The sequence below is a fragment of the Marmota marmota genome, unplaced genomic scaffold (assembly GCF_001458135.2).
Source record: "Marmota marmota marmota unplaced genomic scaffold, marMar, whole genome shotgun sequence".
In the NCBI taxonomy this organism is placed as follows: Eukaryota; Metazoa; Chordata; class Mammalia; order Rodentia; family Sciuridae; genus Marmota; species Marmota marmota.
Window position 1 is genome coordinate 12831872 of NW_026000164.1, and position 20046 is coordinate 12851917.

Here is a 20046-nt window from a genome sequence, read left to right on the forward strand (position 1 = left end):
AGAGGGCTTATAGAAAGGGCATTTGACAATACCTGAGTGCTTTTATCAAGTTCTTAGAGATCTTGCAAGGAAGGAGCTGGGGAATGAATGTTCTGACCTGTCAGAACATCCCCTGATTTCCTGTCAGTTCTTCCCATTGGCCAATCAACATTGGTCAGCTCTCTGGAGCAGAAAGATGCAGGAAGGTAGAAAGTAGATCCAAAGGAGCAAACCCCAAATATATACAGGACTGGTGAAGCCAGATTTAAAAATTAGGTAGTCAGTGTAGTTAGGTAAATTGGGTCTAATACCGAGTGAAATCTAAAATGGAGGCCATACTGACAATGATTCAGGGAAATGCAGGACAACTCATGGAATGTTGTTTGAAGTCCAGGAAAGGCCCTAGGCCAAAATGAAGTCCAGGAAATGCCCTAGGCCAAAGTCCACCCCAAAGAAATGTTAATGGAACCCAGGAAACAGCCCCCAACAGATTTGGAGATAGCCTATCCCAAAGAAGTGATAAACCCATCCCAAAAAAAGTGATAATGAAGTCCTTCCTGCCCAGATTACTTGTTTGGCCCACCTGTGTCCTAACCCTTCCCCCTTACATTCCATCACCAAACCTATAAAAAGGGGAACACATTTACCCTTCAATGGATTCCACCTCTTGGGTCCCCTTCTTCCTCCAAGTCTTTTCTGCTGTCCTTTAATAAACTTCTAATTTCTACTCTGACCTTGCCTCGGCGTGCTTTTCTGGTGTTATTCTTCAACATCGGGGAAGCAAGGACTCATCACCAAGGACTCGTCACCGGCCAACAGCGGTAACACTGGTGGCCAACTGTATACCAAGTAAAAAATATCCATGTAACTGGGCTTAGTGGCACACACCTGTAAACCAAGCTATTTGGGAGACTGAGGCAGAAGGATCAAAAGTTTGAAACCAGCCTGGGCAAGACCTTATCTTGAAATAAAATGAAAGAGTTGGGCATGTAGCTCAGTGGTAGGGTCCTTTTAAAAATAAGCCTCAGGGCCAAGAGTGCATGTATTTTTTCTGTCTTCTCCCCCTCCATAGGAAGATTAGGGATATAGTGTTCTCTTTTCGTCCCCTAGTTCATTGTCCTTGAACACAGGCACCACAGAGAGAAAAAGTCTGCCAGAGGATCTAATCAGTGACTACCTCCCAAATTAACAAGTGAATCCTAACATACCATCAGGGGGACCCCCTACCAGAGCACACCTGCAATGCAACTCTTGAAGAGTTTCTTTAAAATCCCCCTTTTCCTCCTGATGGGCAGAATCACAGCTTTTGGGGCAGGAGTCCTCTGTGTTTCTTCTTTGCTAGCAAAGCAATAACTATTTGTTTGTTTGTTTCCTTTTGCTCAAAACTGTATCTTCATTATCAAATCGGCATGGATTGGCTTTGGGCAAAGATGTAACAGTAGAACACTTGCCTAGCATGTATGCAGCACTGTGTTCAGTCTCTAGTAACATCCTCCCCCCCTTCACCGTCTTCCCCCACAAACCAATGTACACAAAGATTGGAGAGATCCTTACATCCACACCAAATATAAGACAAAAAGTGACAAAGAAAACAGAATCACAATTACAACACACCCACATAACCTCTATGGATACTTTTTTTCCCCATCTAATAACATAGCTATGAAAATATGAAAAAATATAGCTACAAGAAATCAAAAGAGAAATTGATGGATAGAATATGGTGAGAAGTTTTTTTTAAAGACAGAGAGAGAGAATTTTTTAATATTTATTTTTTAGTTTTCTGTGGACATAACATCTTTATTTTATTTTTATGTGGTGCTGAGGATTGAACCCAGCACCCTGCGCATGCCAGGTGAGCGTGCTACCACCTGAGCCACATCCCCAGCCCGAGAGAAGTTTTAATATACAATTTAGATAAGTTCCAGAGAGGTTGATAACAACTACTTTGTGGACAAAATTGAAAATATTCTAGAGCAGTAGCTGGTGATTTCCACATAAAAAGTGGATTGGAGTTATAGGTTGCAATGCCAGGCATTGGTTTGAGAGAATTTATAGTAGTCTAGCTTTAAAATGAGCTTCAATGAAGGACCCATGTTGGAACTTGAGTTCAATGGCCAGTATCTTTTTTTTTTTTTATAATCCTTTTCTTTCCCCCAGAACTGGGAATTAAAACCAGGGCCTCCTCCAGGCTAGTTAAGCACTCAACCACTGAGCTACATCCCAGTGTTTTTGTTCCTGCTTTTTATCTTGAGACAGGGTCTGCTAAGTTGCTGAGGCTGGCCTTGAATTTGTGAACCTCCTTCATCAGCCTCCTTAGTAGTAGCTGGCATTATAGGCATGCACCATTGCACCTGCCTATGTATTCCATTTGTTAAATAGGGTTCAGTTGTTATGGTGGAGTTTGGGACCCCAAAAGACTACCAGAGACCAAGATCGATGTAAGTAGCAAAGAGGTGTTTATTGCGAGCTAGCTCAGTCCTCTGTGCACACAGCAACTGGTGACACTGAGAGGCCCCAAGCCCAGGGTTTGCAGCAGTTTTATACACTCTTTGGGGAAGGCAGGGACTTTACATACATCATAAAATTTCTTAGCAAATCATCACAAACTGCGGGGAAATCCTAAAACAACTCTAAAACATGATTAGCACATTCACTGGTGGGAACAAGTTGGGTAAGGGTGATTGGTTAGTACAAGAGGCGGATTCATTTGAACTGATTGGTTTAAGCCATGAGGGGAGTACATGCTGAACTACATTGTTTCCCAACATGTTATCAACCACCATAAACTAGTGGGAAGTCATCTGGCATCCCAGGTATTTTCCCTGTCTCATGCTGATTGGTGGTTGCTAGGGGGTTGCTATGTGTCCCCACCTAGCCTGACAGAGTCAGGGACACCATGCCCTGCAGATCTCTCCTGTTATTTGTAGATAAACAACTCAACAGGGTGGGTATGTGCCTAGGAGAGCTCTGTGGGTCTTTCCAAGGACAAGGGTCACTCCCCCTTCCTTGGACAGGCTTTGCTCTGAGGTAGAGGCTGGTTTCTCAAAAATGGAGTCACATCAGTTTCTCACAGTTCAATGGCAGGTAAGAGAAAACCCCTAAATAACATTAACTTATCAAGATAAAGATTTCTTTTTCTTTTTTTCCTTTTCTTTTTCTTGCTACTGGGGATTGAACTCAGGGGCACTCAATCAGTGAGACACATTCCCAGCCTTATTTTATTTTATTTTATTTTATTTTATTTTATTTTATTTTTGGTATTGTATTTAGAGACAGGGTCTCACTGAGTTGCTTAGCACCTCACCCTTGCTGACTGAGGCTGGCTTTGAACTCATGATCCTCCTGCCTCAGCCTCCTGAGCCACTGGGATTACAGGCATGCACCTCTGCACTTTGTCAAGATAAAGGTTTCTATTTTTCTTACAGGAAAGCCCAGAGGAATACAACACAAGGTTAGTATGATAGATCTAATCAAAATCCTCAGAAATCCAGACTACTTCCCACTTTCTGTCCCATTGTATCTAAGGGGTAGCTTTGAGCTCCTAGTCAAAGATGAACCCATCCATCCTTTCATACCTAGGCAGCAGGTTGGAGGAAGAGGGAAGGGTAGGCAAAGGAGAAATGGTAGCTATCTTTTAGGGGAAATCCTTGGCAGTTGTCATGGAATATATCCATTTACACCTTCATGGCTACAACTTAGACATGATGAAGCCAGAATTAGACAGGCAGATAGGCGAGGGTCAGATCCAGAGAATGGAGGAATTGAAATGTTAATTCCTTCAGAGCCCTTATCAAGAACCTGCCCCAGGAGCAGTGTGAAGAAGAAGAGGCAAGAATGACCCGACCCCAGGACCGACCAAAGCTGCGTGCTGCTGCATCCCCGCGTCCAGCGCCTTGGTCCCACCGCCGTTGCCACCATGCCCAAGAGAAAGGCTGAAGGGGGGGGCTAAAGGAGATAAAGCCAAGGTAAAGACGAACCACAGAGAAGATCAGCAAGGTTGTCTGCCAAACCTGCTCCTCCAAAGCCAGAGTCCAAGCCTAAAAAGGCCCCTGCAAAGAAGGGAGAGAAGGTACCCAAAGGGAAAAAAGGAAAACGCTGATGCTGGCAAGGATGGGAATAACCCTGCAGAAAATGGAGACACCAAAACAGACCAGGCCCAGACAGCTGAGGTGCTAGAGACGCCAAGTGAAATGTGTGCATTTTTGATAACTGTGGACTTCTGGTGACTGTACAGTTTGAAATACTATTTTTTTATCAAGTTTTATAAAAATGCAGAATTTTGTTTTACTTTTTTTTTAAGCTATGTTGTTAGCACACAGAACACTTGATTGTTGGTTTTTTTGGGGAAGGAACATATGTCACTAGTAGAATGTCTCCAAAGCTGGATTGCTGTGGAGGAAGACACCTTTCCCTTCTAGTTTTGAGAGACTTCCTCTTTGTTGCCAAGAGGAAGGGATTCCCTGATGTTGGCACACATAGCCACTTCGGCACAAATGCCTTGTGGTATGGAAAAACTCAAACTCATCTGTATGTCCTCCTGTCCCTCTCTGCCATCGGCATAGACATAACTCCCCTAAACTCAGACCTGTTGGGACTTGATTCCCAATGATTGGTTTTACCAGTGTGTGGGGCAATCTGGACTTTCCAGTGATGTCATTGAGAATAGTGTCCCTCAGAAGAGCAGCAGTTCCTTTTCTAGATTGTGGATCTTCAGATTAATAATTTTTGCTATTTTCCTTTCATTTCCTGAAAGTCAGAGTCAGCTTGTGAAAAGTTGTTAAACAACATGCTAAATGTGAAATGTCAACCCTCACTCTAAACTTTCCCTATTCAGAGCATCAAATGAAGACTTCATTGGGTTTTATAGTGGCTTTCTGATTTTGGTAGTCCATTCAAGAAGTGAGTTTGAAAATTGTTGTATACTGTTAACGATTGTCTGCCCATGTCCTGCCTGAAATACCAAGATTGTTTATGAAAAGTATCTTTAATAAAGCTGGATACAGTTTGCCTTGTGTTATGCTCAAATTCAGGACCCCCAAAAGACCACCAGAGACCCAAGATTGAAGTAGCAGCAAAGAGGGGTTTATTGCGAGCTAGCTCGGTCCTCCGCGCACACACACAGCAACTGGTGATGCTGAGATGCCCCAAGCCCAGGGTTTGCGGCAGTTTTAAACATTCTTTGGAGAAGGCAGGACCCCCACATACATCATAGCGTCTCTTAGCAAATCCTCACACACCACGGGAAAATCAAATAACAACTCTAAAACATGATTAGCGCATTCACTGGTGGGAACAAGTTGGGTAGGGGTGATTGGTCAGTACAAGAGGGGGATTCATTTGAACCGATTGGCTTAAGCCAAGAGGGGTGTACGTGCTGAACTACATTGTTTCCCAACATGTTATCAACCACCATAAACTACTGGGAGGGTCATCTGGCATCCCAGGTATTTCCCTGTCTATGCTGATTGGTGGCTGCTAGGGGGTTGCTATGGATCCCCACCTAGCCTGACTGAGTCAGGGACATCTGGCACAGCAGATCTCTCCTGTTATTTGTAGATAAACAACTCAGCAGGATGGGAATGTGCCTAGGAGTGCTCTGTGGGTCTTTCCAAGGACAAAGGTGATGTCCCTTCCTTGGACAGGCTTTGCTCTGAGGTAGAGGCTGGTTTTTCATTCCCCCCTTTGTCTGGAAACTTGGGAACCAATCATGGTTCCCTCAGTTGGGGCCTATTTGGGCGGGCTCTACATCTTGGTAAACAGTAATCCTCAGGGGACCGTCTTCAACTTCCCAGACTCACTCAAAATTGGCCTCTTAGATCCATCCAACCTGACTTGATTGATTTACCTATCTACACTGCCTATCTATTTCTGGCTTCATTCCCCCTAATTTTAGGAACTCTTTATTGCTGTAAGGAGAAGGGGCAATAGCTCGTTCTGGCTGCTTCAGAGCTGAAAAGGGTGTCGAACATGAGGGGGCTCGACGACATGGGGGACGACGTGGGGGACGTGAGTTCCCTTTTAGAAGTCAGTTCCATTTGAAGTCTGGATGGGGAAAAACAGGTTGTCATCTGGGGATGGGTGCTTCTATGAGAGAAACAAAAACCATGAGTACTGAATAAGTGTTGCAGCAGCTGGAACATGTCACTGTACAGAAGTTCCGTCACCAGGCTTTAACATCCCCAGTTATCAGGACTATAAACATAACATTTAACTTTTAGGGTTAGAGATGTCCTTCCCCTTAAGATACAGTTTAATAATTTAATGTCATCTGATCTTGCAAAATCCTTTTACTAGTATGACCTCTGTGTCTAATAGAGAAATCTTTAATTCTGTTACTTAGGACTGGATAATCATACTAGCAAACACTAAGCCTACCTGTGTAGGTTAGAAATAGCTATAGGCTTTGAACTAAAAACTACTCTGGCAGTTCCTTTTGATAGTTATCAGGCATTCCTGCCTAAGAATCTCTTTTGTAGCCTCCAGTTTACTTATTCTTGGAAGTTACATTTAACTATTATTATTATTTAAAGTGCCCAGGAATAGCTGTGCTTTGGTTTTAACTATCTTTGCTAGGTGTTTAAGATGAAGCAGTCAAACTGACTTTTGTTTCTATCTATTGTTAACAGTCAGCTGAGTTTCCCTGGGAGTCCTGGGGGAACTTTACAGCAGCTTCTCAGTTCTGCTAGTGCCATTTGTGCTAGGATGGGTCCAGGCCTTGCTTGACCATGTGGCTTCCCTTGGAAGGAAGCATCAGGGATGTCTCCCTTCTCTGATGACCCTCCTCTTCATAGCAAATGCACTGATTGGCTTTCTGTTCTCCAGTGGTCTCATTAATCTCCCTGATCAGGAGGTTATGTGGCCCAGAGTTGCAAAGCTCTTTGGAGATGTCCCCTGTTCCCTGGATTCAGACTGACTCAGAGGGCAAGAGCCAAATATTGGTTTTCTTGGCCCTTTTAATTTAACTTTAATTTTAAAACTTAATCTTAAACATCCAGCAAATAAATTTCAACAGCCTTATATTAAGAGTACTGGGCTTTAATGTCTATCTCTCTATCCTGTAAGTGATAACTCATTATCTTAAATTAACCCAGGTTGTGTGTTCTTAAGCCAGTACCTCTGCAAAACATTAACAGGCAATCTTTAGACCATTTATAAGAAAACTACAAAATAAAATTAACAAGAGTAAAAACATATTTAGTTCATATAATAGCTACCTTGAATTTTGGCAGAGTTATACATTATAATCCCCTGTTTGAGATACAAGTAATCTTGACAAAAATTAACTTTTGGACACAATTTTAAATGTACTGAAATCTGGCCTACTTCTTTTGTAGTCATTTTTAAATGTTGTGAGATGGGACACAGAGCCTTATCTCAGATAAGGTGGGGCTCTTCATAAATCTTAAGTACTATAGTTCTGAAACTGATCTTTGCTATTTAAACATCATTTTACAAAGCCTACATAAATTGTTGCTCAAGTTCACATGAATCTAACACAATATAATATCACATCTAAAATATGAATTAAAGAAAGGTTGAAAGCTTTTGACCTTTTGTAGGAAAGTAGCAAAGTACTTTTGTGTTTTACAATATCAACCTTTACACAGATTAGGTTCTCATTAACTTAAAAATACATTTAAATTGTATCTTAGTGTAAAAAGTAACATAGAACTTTACATATCTTATTGATAACAAGTCCAGTTATAGAACACAAATTATATAAATAAATCTCCAACATGTTTTTCTTTTAAGCCTAAAATTACCATACAACTTTAGAACACCAGCTTGATATAATGTTCTTTTAAAGCTTCTACCTTACAGACTTGTTTACCTGGAAGATATGAACACATTAATAGCACCACAATTACATTGATGATTTTATATTAACCAAGTTTAGCTTTTAAAGAAATAGCATATTACAATATTGAAAAATAACAGTTGTTGTTTAAACATAGTTGTATAATTTTTAGTTTCTTTAAGAGTACTTGCTCAAAAAAAAACCTTACACATATAACCAATTTACAGAGACCTTCTTTATCACTTACTTAAACCCTCTTATTTACTTAATCACATAGACTCTCTTATCCAGAAACACATTTTCCCTCTATTAAATCCATACCTAAAACCTTTTAATTTCTCTTTTCCATCTGTTAACCTCCTTTTCTGTTCACATTTTGAAACAATCCTTGTAAATTTTTGAATTTAGGCAGATTATTTTATAGGCATCAACATTTATTGTTTTTTTTTTTGAACACCTAGAAAAACTTATAAGTTTAATTTGAAAAACATCTTTACTTTTATCTGTTTACCCAATTTAAATTGAACCATTTGAATCATGTGAATCAAAGATATTTGGATCCATTTTTTTGATTTTTCATGAGCGCTCCTCATATATCTGCCAATTGTCATATCACTGCATGATATATGGACATACACACATACAGACATACAACACATAACACAAGTGTGCACACATAACACAAGGCCTTGTAGCTTTTCTCAGGTGAAATCTCCATTGCAATGTTCAAAAAAACTCCACAGTTGATTGAAAATAGAACTGATCAGAAAAACATTAACTTAGGTCTGTAGGATCAAAATCATGAGCTCAAAAAAATACAGAATCTAAGAAAAAGCAAGAGTCCTAGAAAAAATGACTGGCCAGTAATTAGTAAATACAATACAATTTACTTTTTGGTTTTGTCTAGTTTGAGTTCTGGTAAAAAGACACTTTTACCCTTTTTTTTCCTTGGGCCTCAGATCAGTCTCCTATTGAGCTCCCAGGCTTCTTCTATTTGCATTTCAACTTAAGTCCTGGCTGAGGTCTGGAAGGAACTGGGAAAACTGGAATTCTGAGCAGAAACCTCATGCCTAAGGCATTTTAACCATAAGTCACAATTTTCAGGTTTGGATGTTGAAAATTAAAATACAAGTTTAAGATACAATTCACAAAATTTTATATCTTTATATCTTCCTAAACTAGAAAAACTTGCTCACACAAAACTGAAAATAGGATCTTACTTGATAATATAAAAGCTACCATCAGAAGAAATTCCTTCAGGATCATTAAGCCACTCCTTTGTTCTGAAGTTCCTAAAGTAGTATTAATTTACATTAAATCACCTGAAAAAATTCCAAAAGAGAACCACACACTACCATGTATATCCAAAATTAAGCTGTAAAAATTTCCAAGACTGTTGCTATCCAATGTCTTTCAATAAGCCAGACCAACTTCCCAATCCAACACTTTCCTTTCCTAAATCCTACACACTGAGGGGAACAGATACCATATCATAATTTACTATACTTGCCCAAATTAATGCACTGGTACACCTAGTGAAATCTTCTCAGGCTACCCAGTTCAAAAATCGATGAAAAAATACAACTAAATGATTGGGAGTTACTTGCCAACTTGGAAGTAGAGTTCTTTAATTTTCCATCCTAAATATTTAAGTTCTCTGGCATGAATTATCTGAAATCATGAACTAAACAATTACCTAAACCCAACTTTTAACTGCAAGATTGTGCAATGCTTCAAAAACCCATTCAGATACCAGATTGTTACAATAAAAAATCATCTTTTAGACACACATTCAGCCAAGATCATCCCCAAGAAACAATCTATAATAACTTTTAAAACAGACAGACCAGATAAGAGAAAAATCTCCCCAGGTTTCTAACTCCCATTTAATTATGACTCCTGTATCAGTGGCACCATAGATTTCCCCATGTGTGGACCAGATGTTCTCACATAGGGGCAACCAGAAGTGTAAAATCAAGGGTCTCAGTGTGGTGACTTTACTGCATTCAATGTCCCCTTCTTTTTAAGTAGACAGAGATAGAGCAATCCTTACAATGCAGGGAAGAACTGAGGGAGGTTCCCCAAAGTGAAAGGGGCTTTGGCAGCTGCTGGGAGTCCCTCAGTCCCTCCTTTTACTTACAGGATTAGCTCCTTTGGTTAGGTCTGATCCCAGGCACGCTGGCATATCTCCTAACTTTCCAGTAGTCAGCTCCCCAAAAGTTAATCCTCTGCTTGCAGTTGTTTCGAGTGCTAAGCTTCCCCAAGAAGGCAGAGTGGGGACTCCTCTAAAGTCCCCTCTGGGGTGCCAAAATTTGTGACTGAAAGTTTGGTTCCTGTCCTCAAAGCCAATTAATGCCAATTTAATAATGAAGACAGGGTTTTGAGAAAAAGAAAAAGTGAGGTATCAAAGCTCTTAGATCCCCAGCAGGCATTTCCCTCTGCAATGAGTGCACTCAAACCAACTACGGGAAGAAAAGAAAACATTGCTTCCCTAATCTCGCTTAAAAAAGGGGAGTAAAGTTTATCAAAGTTCTTTAAAACACAGCTAAAAGGGGTGTAAAAGGTGAGAACAGAAAAGCTGGCAGTTCTATTGACTTTTGGTTCCTTACAGGAGAAGCATACTAGGGACATTCTTAGGCTAAAATTTAGCTAAAGTTACCTCCACACATCTAAGGCAGTTTGGGACTTGGGACACTGCATCTGTCCAAAGTAAAACAATGCCATCACACTTAACACAGACACAGACAAAAAGACACAGAAAGACACACAAAGACATAGATTCCCTTTTCAGATTGTCAAAAAAATGAAAGTGGGTGCTGGCCCTAAGCCAACTGGGGCCTTCCCTTCAGACAAATGGATTGGGGGAGCATCCCCCTCAGATTGGGTCTGACGACCCCAGATTGGGAGATTAGTTCTTTCACCAGGGTGTTGGGGTGGAGACAGACAGGACAATAGAAACAAACACACATAACACAAAATTCACAGCACAGCCACAGAATTTGCAGCGCATAGTGGACTGCTACTCAGAAACTAAAGGCACAGGCGGACCGGGGATCCCTCAGCTACAAAATACTTTATCAAATACTTCACAAAATACTTTACTACAGACAATCCACTCAGAACCCAGAAAGGGGCTGAAGACATCTCCCACAAACCCCGTTGGCTGCCCTTCGGTGTGTCCACCTGGACCTTTTGCTGACCACACAACACAGAACCAGAACCTGCATGCAACCAGAGAACAGAAACTTACAGATTGACAATGCCTTCACTTACCGGCCGGGTTTTCATCACCTCTCGATCGGGGTGTCTGGGTAGGCTTATAAGGGGATCCCAGATGAGCCCCCGTATGTTATGCTCGAATTCTGGACCTCCAAAAGACCACCAGAGACCCAAGATCGATGTAAGCAGCAAAGAGGTGTTTATTTCGAGCTAGCTCGGTCCTCCGCACGCACACACAGCAACTGGTAACGCTGAGAGGCCCCGAGCCCAGGGTTTGCAGCAGTTTTATACATTCTTTGGAGAAGGCAGGGACCCCCACATACATCATAGCATCTCTTAGCAAATCCTCACACACCGCAGGAAAATCAAATAACAACTCTAAAACATGATTAGCACATTCACTGGTGGGAACAAGTTGGGTAGGGGTGATTGGTCAGTACAAGAGGGGGATTCATTTGAACTGATTGGCTTAAGCCAAGAGGGGTGTACATGCTGAACTACATGGTTTCCCAACATGTTATCAACCACCATAAACTACTAGGAGGGTCATCTGGCATCCCAGGTATTTCCCTGTCTCATGCTGATTGGTGGCTGCTAGGGGGTTGCTATGGGTCCCCACCTAGCCTGACTGAGTCAAGGACACCTGGCACAGCAGATCTCTCCTGTTATTTGTAGATAAACAACTTAGCAGGGTGGGAATGTGCCTAGGAGTGCTCTGTGGGTCTTTCCAAGGACAAAGGTGATGTCCCTTCCTTGGACAGGCTTTGCTCTGAGGTAGAGGCTGGTTTTTCACTTGGGAAAAAAAAAAGAAAAAAGAACCTGCCCCAGCTCCAACCTGTTGCTAAGGTAACCTGTCCTAGGGATTGTCACTTCCTTCAGGGAGTTGTTAATTACACCCCCTTCTTGCTGGGATCACTCCTCCCCAGCCCCTCCAGCCCACCTGTTTTCCACCTTTTGGCCATCCCACTGAGCATTTTCTGGGCCTAGTGATGGAAAAGTAGGCAGGAAAGAGAGATATAAGGGGGAGAGAGCAGAAGAACAAAGGAAGCCTAGGATATAGAAAAGGCAAAACACTCTCGCTCTTGGGATACCAGGATACCAGTTAGGGCTCCCTTCTCCCTCCTGGAAAAAGTCTATGTTACCCCTTTATAAATAAACCCTGCTTTATATGCTTGCCTCTGCGTGCTTCTCTAATGTTATACTTCAACAGGTAAAGAAGCAGGACTCATCACTGGTAACCAGTGGTATCAATATCACCACATCTAGTTGAATAGAATCACCAAAAATGTAGATTTCTTTATCATGTTTTGGTGGTTATGTGGCCAGCTGGCAATCTATTACCAAGAAAAAGGGTGGCAGTAGACACTGAAGGACAGGCAGCATCTAGTTTCTGCTACATTCACCTTCTTGCACCCTTCCTGGGATCCAGCTGAACCTCAGTATGTGTGGGAGAAATGTTGGTTTAATAGGTACTTAGTCAAAGAAAGTTCTAAAGGAGGAGAGTGAAGTCATGTTCTTTTTTCAATTTGAACCATCAAATCATGGAACCAGGTAGTTAAGGCAATCTAAAACCAAGGTTACATTTTCTTCCCTACTTCAACACAAAGTGCCTGCCCTTTGTGTGCTATGGGTTGAGTATTCCTTGTCTGAGATGCTTGGGACCAGAAGTGTTTTGTATTTCTTTTCTTTTTTTTTTTTCAGATTTTGGATTATTTGTATGTATATACATAATATATATGGTGATATTTTGGAAAGGGGACCCAAATCCTGTTTATGAAATTCACTTATGTTTCATATATTCCTTATACTTGTAGGCTGAAAGTAATTTCATATAGCATTTTTAAGTTTTACCTGCATCTTGACTGTGACCTGTCTGTCACATGAGGTCAGGACTAGAGTTTTTCATTTGTTGGGTCATGCTGTTGGATCAAACATTTTGGTTTTTGCTATATTAAGGATTTTGGAGGTTTGGTTTAGGGATTTTCAGCCTGTACTATGAAATACTGTACATGAGAGTGATTGTGCAGAGACTGAGCATTTGGCTTTTTCCTTCTCTTTTATGGGATAGTGCCAGAATCCAATCTGGACTCCCTAGAGGGAAACTCCCTTAAGTGTCAATAATCAATGCAGGTGTGTGCTTTGATATAGTAATGACTCTTCTGGTTACTTGTCAAGAGACCAGTGGTTCCTAATGTGTGTATAAAACAATCACCTAGAACATTGGTTGAAAATTCTTACTTTTTTGAATAGAGATGTGCTAAGACCTGGGTCTACATTTTGTTTAGTTTTTCAGATAATTTTGATGTACATGTATATAGTAGTATTACTTAGCCAACAGAAATGTAATGTGAGCCATATGCAATTTTAAATTTGCTATGAGTTTCAAACAAGGGTCAAGATAGGGTGGGAGCTGGACATAATGGTGCACAACTATAATTCTAGTTACTGGGGAGGCTGAGGCAGGAGGATCACAAGTTCTAGGCCAACCTGTACAATTTAGCAAGACCCTCAAAACAAAAAAGCTGAGGGTGAAGCTCAGTGGTAGAATATTTCTGGGTTCAATTTTTAGTACTGCTTAAAAAAAAAAAAAAAAGGATGAATGTCAGATCAGGCGATCAGGCAAAGGCGGGCACCGACCAGAGGAGGCAGATTTAAAAGGGGCCCCCCGAATGAGGCTTTATTGAGATATCACTCCTGGGCGGAACTTGATCAGACCAACAGAGTGGACAGGAGAAGGGTCTGAGGAGGAGAAACCGAGCGGAAGCTTGACTGGACTGGACTTTTATGGGGCTTACAGCAGGAAGAGAAGGGCTTGGGACAGGAAAAGGTGTTCTTAGGGTCCTTTGTCTCATTGGAGTTGGTCAGGGGAGTTGGCTGAACTCTGGGATTGGCCAGGGTGTCCTGCTGATTGACAGGTGTTAGTCAGGAGATCTCGATTGACAGGCATTTCCTAAGGTGCCTGATTGATGTTCCTTTCCCCTGCGGGCTGCTTTGTTTTAAGTTGCCACCAGGTCGCCACCAAGTCGCCACTTCTGACCTAACAATGAGAAATATAGTTCAGTTTTAAAACATTTGCTTGCACAATGGTCCCAGGGCCTGGGCAACTTAGTGAGGCCCCCATTTCAAAAAAAGGAAAGAAAAGAAAATTTGACAAGAAACAGATAAAACTAATTTTTGTAATACATTTCACCAAACCCAATATATTCCTCAAATTATCATTTCAACTACATATAATTGTAAGGGTCCGGCGAAGCGTCGGAGAAAGAGACCACCAAGTGACCACTCATGCAATTGGCAGAAGGGGATTTATTGAACCAGCATGCTGGGGCTCCATGCCCACTCAAGAAGGAAAAGCAGCCCAGAGCCCTGAGCAGGGGCTGAGCACTGCTTAAGTACACTTTTTTGGGGAGGGCGGGGATTTTACATACATCACAGTCTCCTTTAACAAATCATCATACACCGCGAGAAAATCAAACTACAATCCCTAAACATGATTAGTTCATTCATTGGCGGAAACAGGTTGGGTGGGGGTGATAGGTCAGTTCTAAACGGGGTACACATTCAAACTGATTGGTCTAGACCCTGCAATGCCTACATTTGAGATCACACAGAGCCCTGAATTATTAAACAACCAAGCAATCAGGGGGAATATTTACTGGGCTGTTCCAAGCATTGTCTTAACAACTACAGGAATTTCAGGTTAACAATACCTAATCCTTTACATTTTAACTCATGCCTTGCAGCCTAGAAACTTTATACAATGCCCCATCTTTTACACTTTAACTTCAATTTCTTTTACCCTTACAATAATTGACATAAAAATTATTAATGAGATATCTTTATATTTTGTTTTAAATAAGTCTTGAAAAAACCTGGTTAGTATTTTACACTTAATTTGGGTCAGCTATATTTCAAAGAATTGACTGCTCTGTGCTGCCTTAGCGATTATATTGGATAGTTCAGGTTTAGATGATTAGGTAACACTAGATTGCAAGTCTCCTGTTCAGAGATTGAATTTCATTCATTTTTTTTTTTTTTTGGCAGTGCTTATCCTTGAAGATCCCAGACCCTGTGTATGCTAGGAGGTCAGTCTCTACCATTTGGCTACATCCCCAGCCCTGAATTTCATTCTTATATATGTAGAGCCTGCCAAGTGCCCAGAATATAGGAAATGTTTGTAAAACATTAGTTGGTTATCTAATTACAACTAATCACATGAAGTGATTGGGGCTAGGCTGTAATCTTGCAAAGCCAGAAGCCTGTGGCTCTATCAGAGGCTCCAGAGAGCCCCAGGTTTTTCTGGGGTGTTTGGAAATCTGCAAGGTCAGTTAATAGATAATCTTTAGTATTCTATTCAAAATCACTTCAAAGGCTGGGAGGGAGGAGGGACTCACTTCAAAGGCTTTTGCTGGGAGAAATAGAGCAAGTAAGGAAAGCCTGTTGCTAGGACAACCTTCTGAGGATTGAAAGAGAACAATCGTACATTGTAGGCCTTCGCCTGGCCTGGCTATGATCTTCCCATTTGTAATATACTCTCCTTTGGCGTGGCTCTATGAAGAACAGTTTTAAAGTGGCCATTTAAGAGTATAATGTGGAGACAGAAGGCCGTGGGGCACTAAAAGTGTTTAAGTGCTAAAAGAAGAAGAATGGGCTGAACATTGATTGGAAAGGAGCCACCTGAGGTGACGCACAATCGCTTAGAAGGTTCCTGTTGAACTGTTGGAATGAGCAGTTCAAGAGGGACTTATAATTCCGCTGCAGACAGAGCTCACTTATGGGAATCCAAGAATAGGGGTCAAAGGGAGTTGTCCCCTGGGCCTAGAAAGTCATTAGACTAAGCAGTTAAAGATTAGTTAAGAGGTAATTATTTCGTGCTTACTTAATTCTGTTTTCCTAAATCTAATTCTGTTTGTCTTTAAGTACCTATCCAGGTATTGGTTCATTAATGGTTCCGTTTTATTTATTTTTATTTTATTTTATTTTTAGATATACAGACTGGTAGAGTGTATTTTGACATAACATACATACATGGAGTATAATTTTCCATTCTTGTGGTTGTACATACGTGGTATGGAGAGTCACTGGTTGTGGATTCTTATATGAACAAAGGAAAGTTACATCTGACTCATTCTATTGTCTTTCCTATTCCCATCTCCATTCCCTTCACTCTCATTTCCCTTTGTCTAATCCAATTTCTATTCTCTCCTCCCCCCTTGTTATGTGTTAGCAACTGCATGTCAAAAGAATATTCAACCTTTGGTTTTTTGGGTTTGGCGTACTTCACTTAGCATTATATTCTCAACTCCATCTATTTACCAGCAAATGCCATAATTGCATTCTTCTTTATGGCTGAGTAATATTACATCATATATATATATATATATCTCACATTTTTTAAAATCCATTCATCTGTTAAGGGCACCTACAGTTGGTTCCATAGCTTAGCTATTGTGAATTGAATTGCTGTAAATATTGATGTGTCTGCATCACTGCTGTATACTGATTTTAAGTCTGGTGGGTATATTCCAAGGGGTGGGACGACTGGGTCAAATGGTGGCTGCATTTCACGTTTTCTGAGAAATTTCCATACTGCTTTCCAGACTGGTTACACCAATTTTCAGTCCCATCAGCAATGTATGAGTGTACCCTTTTCAGTTTTTTAAATAAATTTCAAATAGTGAACTTTTGTTGGATAAATGTCTGGCATTCTATTACATTCTATGTATTTAATTTCCAGAAAAAGATATATTTTTGTCTACATTTATAGAGTTTTAAAAATTAAAGTTTTGAGACATTAAGTGACTTGTTTAGAGATTATTCCTTTTTTCTTTTCTTCCTTTTTTTTATGGTACTGGCGATTGAACTCAGGACCTCACTTACGCTAGTGATACCGCCATTTACTGTGAAAGTCCTTGCTTCCCTGAATGCTGAAATATAGCACCAAAGAAGCCTGCTATGGCTGCCTGGGCAAGTGCAGAGTGCAAAGTGAAAGGCTTTATTAAAGGATAGCAGAAAAGACTGCCCCCTCCCTCCTAAGAAGGGGACCTGAAAGGTGGAATCCTTGGGAAGCAGAGGTCTTCTCCCTTTTTCACCTAGGGTCTTCTTTTGTCCTCCTACATTTCTGTCCTTTATTTCCCTCTCTGTTGCATATGGTGGGGGATTGTGGTGGGGGATGTGTGGTGGGGGATGCAGGTGGCAAGGCCAAAAGGTGGAAGACAGCTGGGCCTATGGGGTGGGGGAGGAGGGATCTGGGCAGGAAGGGCCTAGGGTGATTTGATTAGCATTTCCTTGTCTGGCTGGAAGTTGTTTCATTAACAGGGCTTTGGGGATGAGCCTGGGCCTTGGAAACATTAACATTCCAATCTCCCAGGTGCTGTTCTGGTTTCCCAGGCTCTGAGCACCTCCATTTTCTTTATTAGACTCAATATTAGACTGGATTTACCTAACTACACTAACTACCTTTATTTAAATCTGGCTTCCCTAGGATGTCCCCAGCTCTTCTCGTTTTGAGAAAGGGCCTTTCCAAGTTGTTGAGGCTGGCCTTGAACTTGCCATCCTCTTGCCTCAGTCAGACTCCCTAGTACCTATGATTAAGGCATGTGCTGCTGGGCTTGGCTTCTTCAATAATTTTTTCTGTGTGATGGACCCAGCCTAATTCCATCTTAAGATTGGGAGTCATCTCATCACAAAGTCATGAAAAGTTAATTTCCGTTTTACTATAAATTGTTGAGATTTCCAAACTTACTTGGAATTCCTGCCCATGTCTAAACTCACCCATGCCTGGCTCTCCTTGACCAGATAACCTCTCTAAAACCTTAGTGGGTCCTCATAAATCCTGGCTCCCCCTGACCTTAACAACCCTCAAAGAAACCTCAGCAGTGCTCATAAATTCTGATGTTGGGATCTGAATTTATTTCCTGCCTTGAAATATCATGCCATTTAGATCATTAACCTACTCTCTGCCTTTGTATTATGCTTGTCAAAATCCTGTTAGCTGTAAGTTCTCAAGACACCCCCCTTTGCAACTTTTTGTGCTATAAAATGTTTTCCTGGAGAGCTGCGGTGCTGACCTCTAGTCCGGCTTTGGGAGAGACAGTCCTGGCCAGCTTTCTTTGTGTAAACATTATAAGCTTGTTTTAATTTGATTTAAAATTGGAGTCGGTGGTCTTTTCTTTGCATTGTGGTTCAACATATGGAACCTATATAACAAGGGAAAATTTTAGTTTTGTGTTGTTTACTTTTAGAAAATACTTGTATTCTTCATAATACCTTGAACTAAACTATAAAATCTGAGGAAAATAATGGCATAATGGCAGTATGTGGAGAACTGAAGCCAGATTTAAAGTTAGGTAGTCAGTGTAGTTAGGTAAATCAGGTCTAATATCGAGTAAGATCTAAAAGGGAGGCCATGTTGAGAATGAATTCTGGGAAAAGTTGAACAACTCTTGGAATGTTAATGAAGTCCAGGAAAAGTCCAAGGCCCAGAGCCCATCCCAAAGAACAGTCCCCAGCAAACTTGAAGATGCTGACTCAGAAGTCCTTCCTGACCAGATTACTTCTTTGGCCCACCTGTGTCCCACCCCTCAGGCCTTCCCACCTACATTCTGTCAGATCAGGTGGGGGGAGGCTTTATTGAGATATCACTCCCGGGCGGAACTCAATCAGACCCACAGAGGGGACAGGGGAAGGGTTTGAGAAGAAACCGCATGGAAGCTTGACTGGATTGGACTTTTATGGGGCTTACAGCAAGAAGGGAAGGGCTTGGGACAGGAAAAGGTGTTTCTAGGGTCCCTTGCCCCCTTGAAGTTGGTCAGGGGGGTTGGCTGAACTCCAGGATTGGCCAGGGGGGTCCTGTTGATTGACAGGCGTTAGTCAGGAGATCTGGCTGATTGACAAGCATTTCCTCTGGCATCTGATTGATGTTCTTTTCCGGTGTGGGCTGCTTTGTTCTAAGTTGCCACTAAGTCGCCACCAAGTTGCCGCCACCGACCTAACATTCCAGCCTTTTTGGTGATATAGGGCGGCGAATTTCATCTGGCTACTTCCTGCTTGTTTAGGGGCTTCGTAGCGGGAGGAGTGGCTCGGATGTAGGTTCGGTGGGAAGGCGACTGTAGGGGTGTAGGAGCATCTGGTTGTAGGTCACTCTGGCAATTTTACTCATGCGCTTTCGAGGGAACCTAAGGAGGCAGGGAGCAATCATTAGTAGAAGCTCGATTACTAAAATAGGAGTGAGAATGGGAGTCAGCCACACAATGAGGGTTGAATTTAGCCAGCCTGGCCAGGGGTCATTTGATGGTTGCTGTTTAAGCCTTTCACCCAAACGATGGAGGGTGTCAACATTCTCTTTGACCAATCCAGTTTCATTGATATAATAGCAGCATTCTTCTTTCAGGAACAGACAGGATCCTCCTTTATTTGCTGTGAGATGATCTAGAGCTCGACAGTTCTGCAATGAGACTTGGGCAAGAGATGTTATTTGCCTTTGTAGGGAAGCAAGAGGAGTGGCTGATGCCTCTACTGCTTCCTGAAGTTGTTGTTCAAGCTTTTGAGTAGCGGTTACTGCATAATCAAGTCCTCCTGCCCTGATCCCAGAGGCAGCGAGGGAGGAGGCCAGGGAGAGTCCAACTACTACTGGTAGAAAGACAGCCCTTCTTGTCCTGGAAAGGGAGGTAGTAACAAGTCATGTTAATTCAGCCTCACTGTACAGAGTTAATTGGGGGACCAAGGTTGAAGGAACACAAAAAGCAAACGACATGTTGAGACTTAGATTTTTTGTTAGGGTACCATTGCACCAGAAAAATAACCGAGGTGGAGCAAAGGTTAAGGAAGAAATTCGAACAATCTGGTCACAGGGTGCAGAACCTGAGGAAGTGTAGCAGCAAGAAAAGTTCCCTGATGAGTTACGAAAAAGAGGGACTTCCTTAAAGGCTGGAGAGGGAGGATCCTTGGGGTCTAGTTGAGGTATTGAGCAGAAAATTAATGGGAATTGCAGTTAACGGAGTATGATCCAAACCTGCGCAGAGGAAACAGTCTGAAATGTTATTCAC

At 41.7% G+C, this 20046-nt stretch overlaps 1 pseudogene; it reads left to right on the forward strand.

The window, feature by feature from the left end:
• The first annotated feature begins 3898 nt into the window (after positions 1 to 3898).
• On the forward strand, positions 3899 to 4208 carry LOC107149126 (annotated as a pseudogene).
• Positions 4209 to 20046: the final 15838 nt, after the last annotated feature.